Here is a 9338-nt window from a genome sequence, read left to right as displayed (position 1 = left end):
TTGTGCCTGTGGCCCAGCCCCCTGCCATCAGCCAGCCCCAGAGCTCCTGGCGGTTCTGTTTCCATCCACTCAGTCGCAGGACTCCAGGGTGGGCAGCCAGGAGCCCTCACCCCAGAGGCTGGGATAGGGGAGAAGCAGGGCGGGTCCTCAAGGAATGATCGTGTGGGCCCCAGAGCTCCGTGAATTGCCCCCAGTCCCAGCTCCTATAGCAGGCCTTGCTGCAAACCCCACTGCTGCATTGTGGAGAATGTAGTTTTCTGACAGCCTTCTGAAAGGGCCGGCTTCTGGGATCACCCTCAAAATGTATCCACAGGCCTGGTTCTCCTGTGCCATGGCCATCAGGGTCCGGGGGTGAAGCTGAGTCTGTGTAGGGGTCGGGGGACAGGGTTGAAATAGAAACTTGATTGGGAACCTGTAATGAGTCCACACTGCCAGTGGCGTAGAAATGAAAAGAGCAGCCCTCGGGGATTTACCAGAACATTCCAGCCCTTTCTCATCCCCACCCCCCAACCTGAGCTTCCCCCAAAGAGAACCCTTCCTTGCTAGAGGCACGGCCCCTTCAGGGGGGCAGGGAGAAGCCTTTGCCAGCTTCAAGTCCCCCCTAGCTCAGCTCACACCTTAGAACATCTTGTCCCCAGCGAGCTGGCAGGGGTGCCGGCACGGAGCAGGGGGTGGGCTGGGGGGCTGCCGTATCTAACCGGGTCGATTGTGCATAACCGTCTGGGCTGGTTCATGGAATGTTCCGGGGCCCCCTGCCCCTCCCTCTCCACACCCACCCACGGACCCCCCCATCCCCAAAGAAAGGAAAATTATTTTTCGTATTGTAAACTTTAAACACGAAAAAGCTGTTTTTAATTTAGCAGAAACTGGCTTGAGTCTTCACTCTCGTGCACATTTGCGTTCTTCAGAGAGAGGCGGCACATGCGTGCACATAGGCACGCAGACCCTCACACGCACACCTGCACGCAGGCATCTGAGACGCTCATCCACGTGGTCCCGCTCACGCCCACAGGTAGCCTGGCTCCTAGGCTTGTGCGGTGCACCCACGTGCTCGCTCGCGCAGTTACACACGCGCTCCAGGACCAGCCTGACTCTCCTCCACACAGCACCATGCAGAGGTCTGGAGCTCATCACCCCGTCACCTCCTTCACCTTTCGCCCAGTGCAGCTCGGGCACGTAGGGACTGAGTGTGTGGAGATCCCCTCGGCTTCCAGATGTCCTGCTTCCCCGCCGTGGCCCTGGATGCGGCCGGCAGGAGCCTCCCTCCGCACCTGGGCTTGGGCTGTGGGAAAACGCCCTCTCCCGGGACGGTGGGATGGAGGCCCGAGAGAGGGAGGCCAAGTGTGACTTCTGGGGCCTCACAGTGAGCGAGGGCCAAGGGGGCCTCCGGGGAGCCGTGTGAGGTGGGAATCTGCCCCAGACCTGGCTAGCTTGGAAACGCGCCCCTGGCTTCATCTCTGAGAACGCAGCCCCAGCTCCTCTGTTCTCACGGGCTCTGGAGAGTTTGCTTCTCATGGTGGAGCCTCAGCGCACGGGTTTTATTAGGGGCACCTGGCCATGGATCCCGAGAGGCAAGCCTGAACGTTTGTTGCACAAATGAGAGCTTTGGGGGCGGGGAGGTAGGAGCAGAGCCTATCCGGCTCCAGCATCCATGGGCACGATGGGCCTACAGACCCTCGGGGCAAGAGGGCCATGAAACCGTGCTGCTGCCCACAACAAAGGCCCAGCTTAGTTCTTGGGACTGACCCGTGCTTGTTGCCATCCTACCAGTAGAGCCACGATTTGGTGCCCAGCCTCGGGGGTTAATTTAGCATTTGGCTGAGCCATTCTTGGCAACGTCTTTTGTGGGGTTGTTGTCGATCTGGGCATGTTTCCCAGTTCTGGCCAGCAGGTTTTAAGGGGAAGTCTGGGGTGGGGGTTTCTGGACATAGGAGAAGTGCTGTTGCCCCTCTCCCTCCCTTATTATTTCCTACAAGGACACAATGCCAGGAGCTTCTGCAGCCATCTTGTGGCCATGAGGAGCAAGTTAAGACACACACAGAAAGGCTGCCTCCCAGAGCCCTGAAATCACTGGGGCACCAGTCCCACCCTGGAACCTCTAACCTCCAGACTTCTTTTTATGAGAAATCACAGTGTCTGTGTTGCTTACGATACTGGTGGTCAGATATTCTGATAATTGTAATTCAAACAGTTCCAAAATTATACGTGTAACAGATGCTGGGGTTTCCCCATCTTATGTAAGTCAAGGTTTTAATTTGCAAGTAACAAAAACTGGCCAACTTAAATAGCAAGAACGTGCATTGGAATGCTGTTCAGTTCCTCACAAAAGTGGCAGGAAGGCTGGAAAACCAGGCTCAGAAAATGGTAGAAATCAAGAAGGCGAGGGTGATCAGCTGAAATCAAGCCAGGAAACTGTTGGTGAGGTCATTCCTCCCACCGCCACAGAATCCAGATGCCTCAAATGGCACTGCCACTGGCACTCCGCCATAGCTGCCCCTGGAAACCAGATGCCCCTGCCCCAGTGCTGTTTCTTTCCATCACTTGGAAACATGCTGTTGGTCCAGCCCATGTCCTGTTCCAATGCATTAGCTGCCCGGGGGTAGGGAAAGTTAATACATCAGTGTATTAGTCAGCTACTGCTGCTGAGTAACGAGCAAGCCCAACTCTCAATGGCATACAAACGTAAATATTTTTTCATATATCTGTGACTCAGCTTGAGGGCAGGGTGTCTGTTCTGGGCTTCCCTTGGCTGGGCAGCTCTGCTTCCAAGTGCAAGACTGTGGAGTAACTGGGATGCTCAACTCCACCTGCCTTGCATCCTCCTGGGACCAACAGCTTGTTAACCTATGTTCTCCTCCTACAGTGGTGCCAGCGGACAAGTGGGATCAGGTGAGGCCTCCTAAGACCCAAATTCAGAACTCTTGTGCTGTCACTTCTACCCATATTCCTTTGGCCAAAGCAGATAACGTGGCCAAAGTCAAAATCAGGGTTGGAGAAATATCCCCCACCTTGTGCAGGAGGAATGCACAGCAGGGTGGCGCAGGGCAGTAGAACATGGAGACGGATGAGAAGCGGAGGCCTGTTATTTGATTGATCATACCACTGGCTTTAAACATTCTTTGCAATTCTGTGATGCTTTCAAACTGTGGTTCTGGAGACGACTCTTGAGAGTCCCTTGGACAGCAAGGAGATCAAACCAGTCAATCCTAAAGGAAATCAACCCTGAATATTCATTAGAAGGACTGATGCTGAAGCTACAATATTTTGGCCACCTGATATGAAGAGCCGACTCATTGGAAAAACCCTGATGCTGGGAAAGATTGAGGGCAGGAGGAGAAGCGGGTGACAGAGGAAGAGATGGTTGGATGGCATCACCGACTCAATGGATATGAGTTTGAGCAAATTCAGGGAGATAGTGAAGGACAGGGAAGCCTGGCATGCTGCAGTCCGGGTTGCAGAGTTGAACACGACTGAGTGACTGAACAACAGCCATTGGCTTTGGAGCCTCTATTATCAGTGGGGGACTAAATTCCCATGATGGAGACTCCCCAGCCTCCAGATGCTGGGCCACCAGAAAGAAAAGTCAGCTGTATCTCTTCTGCAGACACTATCCCTGAGAAGGTGGGGAACCCTCCTCTTTTACTGTTGAGTAGATTGGGGCTGTAAGTGTCCCGAGCTTTTGGACAACGGAGGGGAGCTCTGTGTGGGGAGTTCGGCCGGAGCTCACCCAAGCCTCAGGGCATTGCGGGGTCACTGCCCCAGATATCCCTTCAGCATGGTGGTTACAGCAGGGACTGGACTGCTAGCGCTCCTCCCGCCCCACCATGCCCCAGAGCCATCCCCGTGGGCCCCTGCTGCTCCCTAACTCCAGCCTTCTCAGCAGCCCGCCCTGCCCTGCCTTCCACCCCTCACTCAGCCTGGGGTGGGAGGCCGAGAGGCCTGGGTCCTCATCTAACCTCTTACTCAGTTGCGTAAGGAGTGAGCTCCACGTCTGATGTTTCTGACTTCCCACCACGTTCTTCCCTTTCGCTTCATAATCAAACCTGGCTCCTGCTTTGCTTTTCAGAACTGTCTGAGGAGGGCCCGGTTTGGAAGTCAAAGACAGGCCCTGGATGGTTTTCCTCTTTGTCTTCCTGCTCCAAATGGCCTGAGTTCACCTTCAGCAATGTGGGTACCCCAGATTGACTAAGATTCCATATAAGGCAGTGCAGAAAAGCAAGCCATGAAAACTAACATTTCGAGGTAGGGTTTTGCTTCCCTAACAGTGACTGAATGCTTGCAAGGAAGCAGGCTCTGGGCTAAGTGCTTTACATGCATTATCTATTTAATCTTCCCAAGAAACTACTCTTGATGCCAAAAGCTCAGCTCCTCTACCACCAGTGCTGAATTGAATCTCCGAGACAGAGTTTTAGGTGAAGTAGAAAAGGAGAGCTTTATTACTTTGCCAGGCAAAGGGGGACACAGTGGGCTCCTGCCTTGAAAATCTACATGTCCCCACTTAGGATAGTGAGAAGTTTTACAGCAACGGTTCAAAGAGGGCGTGATCAGCTTGCGGACATTCTTCTGAGGGGTTGGTCGTGAGGTGAGTGGGAGTCAGCACCATCAGCCTTCAGGTTCCAACTGGTCTGGGGTCTGCATGCTCGAGGGCAGCATACCATCGTCTGCTGTTAGCTTCTCCCACCTGGAAGGGGTTTCAGTATCTGCAAAACAGTTCCAAAGAGGGACTTCTGTGGTGGCCCAGTGGTTAGGAATCTGCCTGCCAATGCGGGGGACATAGGTTCGATCCCTGGTCAGGGAGAACCCCACATGCTGTGAAGCAGCTAAGCCCATGCACCATACCTACTGAGCCCGTGAGCCTAGGGCTCATGCTCTGCAGCAAGAGAAGCCACCACAATGAAGAGTAGCCCCTGCTTGCTGCAAGGAGAGGAAGCCTGTGTGCAGCAATGAAGACCCAGTGCAGCCAATAAAGAAGGAAAGAGAGAGAGACCCTAGAGAGCTCCCTTACTCCTTCTGCCATACACATTGCAGCAAAAATAGACAAACTAAAACCCAGCTCAAACGTATGGTTGTGTGTATCCCTTCAAGGGGAGCCAGGACCTTGCCCCAAGCCTGTACTGTTTCCTCCCCCCACTCTTTGGTGGCGTCACACTGCATACGGGATCTTAGTTCCCCAACCAGGGATTGAACCCACTCTGAGCAGTGTCTTAATCTGGACCCCCAGGAAGTCCCTGCACAACTGTTTCTCTTGACTCTCTCTCCCTTGCCTTGCATCCCCTCCCTTTCCTAATTAACATGTGCTTGAATCTGCCTGTTGGAACTCAGGGGAGGTCATGCAGACTGAATGAAGCCTATTTCCTGTAATCAGACAAACGGGGGTCACAGAAAGACTTTTGTGTACAGGAGCCCCACAGGACCCTACTTGGTTTCTGAGGAGCGCAATTATCCACATTTCACACGGGAGGTCAGCAAGGCTCAGAGAGGTGAAGTCACTTGCCCGTTGTCACACAGTTGGAGAAGGGCTTGGGCCACACAGAAATGCTCAGGAACTTAGGTTTTAATTCAGCTTGTATCTAGAAGCTGTATGTTGAGGGGTGCTATGGTGTGGATGCAGGGGAAAGGGCATTCTGGGCAGGAAGACAGCCTGTGCAGAGGCCCTGAGGCAAGATCAGCAAAGCTGAATGGAGAGCACGAGAAAGGGAAGGGTGGGAGAGGAAGCTGGCAGAGAAAAAAGGCGGCCAGGCAGTTATGGAGCATAGGAGAGAAAACTGTTTCATGGAGGCAGCAAGAAGTAGCTTATTTGACTTGCCTCTGAGCTTACATTCAGATGTGTTCTGTAACTCAAGTGGAGCTTCTTAACAATGGGATACTCCTGATCCCTTTGGGTCAGGGCTGGCTGGAGAAGGATCCATGGCTGTGTGAGTCTAAAGGAAGGAACAGGTCTGCTTTGGGGTCAGGAATGGCTTTCTGGAGAAGGGGACATTTGAGGTGGGTTTTGAGGGACAGATAGGAGTTTCCTAGTCAGAAAACGAATCATTCAACAAACACTTCCTAATGCCCTCACTCTGCCTAGTTTTCTGTTAGCCCCGGGGATCCAGGGAAACAGAATGAACACAGATGAATATAAAATGCAGCCTAAAGTGCTCAGAGCCATCCACAAAGAACAAGCTTTAGGAGTAGTGAATTGGGTGTGTCTGTGTTCTTTCTGCGTCCCACAGGAAATTCAAGCCCTGGAGCGTATTAGCTGGGTGAACGTGCTTTTAGCTTCCAATTTCTGCTCAGTCTATAGGGGAGTAGACAGTACCCGAAGACATAGCTGCCTTCAGAGAATGTGATGTTCCTGGGTCGTGAGACGCACATCCAAGGGAGGGTACGCTGTAGATAGGGCCCTCGGGGAGGGTCTGTCAGAAGAGAGCCCTGAAAGATGAGAAGGTGCCAGCCGTGAAAGGACCTGGGGAGAGAGCAGTGTGGGCAGAGGCAACAGCGCATGCAAAGATCTGGAGGTGGAACGGCACAGAAGCTGGGGTGGCTGGAGTGAAGGGCCAGGGTGTGCAAGGACCCCGCGGGCCACTGGGAAGAGGGTGGACTTTTCTTCCCCCTTGAATGTGATATGGAGCATGTGATCCACCCTGCTTTACAAAGACCGTGAGCTGCTCCAGAAGTCCCGCCCGGGCCACACTGCGTGGTGGAAACTGCCTTTGATGAAGGGAGAAAGTGAAAACGTCAGGGCTGGGTTCTGCCTGGGTCACCAGACACCCTGGCCTCACCCTCCTCGGGGCTGGGGGTCAGTGGAGTGGGAGGAGGGCTTGGGTCACTGTCCGGCCATTGCGCAATAAGCAGCCTGTGGCTCCCTCTGACTCATCACTAGGGTTTCGGATGGATCAAGTTACCGCCGGGGTGTGGGGTAAATGGGGGTGAGGAGGGCACGCACAGGCCCCTCACCTCTGCCCTGTAGGCATGGCCCCTTGCTGTGGCTGCTGTTATTCCCCAAATCTTTTCTCTTGCATCTTTCTGTGCAGAAACAGGCTTAATACAGCCATATGTAAGTGATCAGGGTAACCAGCATTTTTTGAACACTTATTATGAGCCAGGCAGTTGACACATGTTAACCTCATTTAAACCTTACAAAACCTGGTGTAGAGAAGGAAGCTGATCTCTGCTGTCAGGTCTGAGTTCTAGTCCTGGTCTGGCACTTAACTTGCTACGGGCAGCTGCTGTCCCTGCTCTCTGTCACTATTTCCTCTCCAACCTCACAAGATGGTGGCAGGAACAAGAAGTCACATATAAATAGAATGCCCAGCCCCTTATCTGACTCCCAGAAGCTCCAGTCTCAGTGCTATGGAGAGAAGATGGATTTCAGATCGACTTCAGTATAAAAGAGAACGGGGACTTCCCTGATGGCTCAGTGGTTAAGAATCCACCTTCCAATTCAGGGGACTGGGTTTGATTCCTGGTCAGGGAACTAAGATCCCACATGCTATGGAGCAAATGAGCCTTTATGTCACAACTACTGAACTTACATGCTTTGGTGACTGTGCACCACAATAAAGAACCTGTGGTCAGCAATGAGACCCAGTGCAGCCTAAAAAAAAAAAAAAAAGAGAGAGAGAGAAAGAGTTATTGGTTCATATAACTGAAAAGGCAGGAGCGTCTAGCTTCAGGAATAGCTAGATGCAGGAATTCAGACAGGGTCTCTCCCTCTGGTCCTGTTTGCTTTTGTGTGGGTTCACTCTCAGGTCACCTCCCTCTGTCTCTGTTTTTCTGTTTTATTTATTTATTTACTTTCGGCTGTGATGGGTCTTCACTGCCGTGCGGGCCTTTTCTCTAGTTGCGGTGAGCGGGGCATGCTCTGTTGCAGTGCGCAGGCTTCTCTGCACTGGCTTCTCTGGTTGCAGAGCTCAGGCTCCAGAGCACAGGCTCAATAGTTGCGGAGCCTGAGCTTCGCTGCTCTGTGGCATGTGGCATCTTCCAGGACCAGGGATCGAACCCATGTCTCCTGCACTGGCAGGCAGATCCTTTACCACTGAGCCACCAGGGAAGCCCCGCACTCTCTCTCTCCTTTGCTTTTGTTTGTACTTGTGGTGTGCTGCTTACAGGATAGTTCCCTAACCAGCGCTTGAACCCAGGCTGTTCAAGTGAAAGCACGGAATCCTAACCACCAGAACACCAGGGAAATCCCCAGGCCTCCTCTCTTCAAGTGGTGACCTAGAGCTCTGCAGTGAAAGTGAAAGTCACTCAGTCGTGTCCGACTGTTTGCAACCCTATGGACTATACAGTCCGTGGAATTCTCCAGGCCAGGATACTGGAGTGGGTAGCCTTTCCCTCCTCCAGGGGATCTTCCCAACCCAGGGATCGAACCCAGGTCTCCCACATTGCAGGCGGATTCTTTACCGTCTGAGCCACCAGGGAAGCCCAGGGGTCTGTGTTATCCTTCAGATCAGCTACCCAAGCAAAGACAGTGCTTCTCTTTCCCATGCTTCAAACAAAAATTCCAGACTTGTATCTCACTGGGAAAACTGGGGCACGTGCCTACCCTCATCCAATCATGATGGTCAGAGCAGTGGCTCTGATGATGGGCCAAGACTTTCAAATTTTAGGGGGAGACTTTGTAGGGAGAGTGAGCCATGAGACCAACTCTACCACAAATCAGGGACTGAAAGTTAGGAAGTGAAGGGCAGTTGGTTGTCAATACCCCAGATAGGGGGCAGATACTTAGTAGGCAAAAAGGCCAGAAGTCCAAGACAGTGCTCAAAACAGTATGAACAAGAAGGATAAAAAGAGCAATGAGGACTTGCCCAGTGGTCCAGTGGATAAGACACTGAGCTTACAATGCAGGGGGTCTGGGTTCGATCCTTGGTCAGAGAACTAGATCCTACATGCTGCAAAGAAGACCTGGTGCAGCCAAATAAATAAAAATAAATACTAAAAACAGAGCAGTGGCAGTCCCCAGTTCAGTTCAGTCCCTCAGTCGTGTCCGACTCTGCGACCCCATGGACTGCAGCACGCCAGGCTTCCCTGTCCATCACCACCTCTTGGAACTTGCTCAGACTCATGTCCATCAAATTGGTGATGCCATCCAACCTTCTCATCCTCTGTCATCCCCTTCTCCTGCCTTCAATCTTTCCCAGCATCAGGGTCTTTTCCAAGGAGTCCGTTCTTCGCATCAGGGGGCCAAAGTATAGGAGCTTCGGCTTCAGTATCAGTCCTTCCAATGAATATTCAGGATTGATTTCCTTTAGGATGGACTGGTTGGATCTCCTTGCAGTCCAAGGGACTCTCAAGTCTTCTCCAACACCACAGTTCAAAAGCATCAGTTCTTAGGACATGTGCTTGTTTCCTCC

The sequence above is a fragment of the Bos javanicus genome, chromosome 7 (assembly GCF_032452875.1).
Source record: "Bos javanicus breed banteng chromosome 7, ARS-OSU_banteng_1.0, whole genome shotgun sequence".
NCBI lineage: Eukaryota > Metazoa > Chordata > Mammalia > Artiodactyla > Bovidae > Bos > Bos javanicus.
The sequence above is the reverse complement of the archived record's forward strand: the minus strand, read 5'-3'. Positions refer to the sequence as shown.